The sequence below is a fragment of the Nematolebias whitei genome, chromosome 2, assembly GCF_014905685.2.
Source record: "Nematolebias whitei isolate Nwh7 chromosome 2, NemWhi1, whole genome shotgun sequence".
In the NCBI taxonomy this organism is placed as follows: Eukaryota; Metazoa; Chordata; class Actinopteri; order Cyprinodontiformes; family Rivulidae; genus Nematolebias; species Nematolebias whitei.
In genome coordinates, this window is record NC_056499.1 from 3,193,288 (window position 1) to 3,193,852 (window position 565).

Sequence of the window (565 nt, forward strand, 5' to 3'; positions counted from 1 at the left end):
AAAAAAAAAAAGACAAAGTAAGACTCCAAAATATAAGAAATATATACAAATAGAGCACACGTCAAAACACCCGGCCACTGTCTGTTCACCTGCAAAGAACATGACAAAACATAGCAACAAAATACATATGTATAAAGAACTTAAAATATTCATGGCTTTGCAGTAAGTTTCCATAAATATATATACCCATACCTACGCCTATATACATACATACATACATACACATGAATATACACTCACATACATATCTATATATCTACATATAAAGCCTAAATAAGCATCCCTGCTTCTATTTGTGTGTGGTTGTGAGCATGCATAAGTGTATAAGGCTTCTCTAATAGAACATTTATTAGTAACTGTGAAGCAGCAGAGACCCGACCCCCAAGACCAGAGGCAGATGAAAAAGGGGGGACCAGAGTCCAAGACCCCAGGAGGGACCCCGACCGCGGAGCCCCCAGAGCCACCCACACAGGACGAACCACTCACCCACCCCCCAGAACGGACCACAGGGGAGAACCGGAAGATCCCCACCAGCAACCACATACAGTGACCCCCCGGGGCCAAC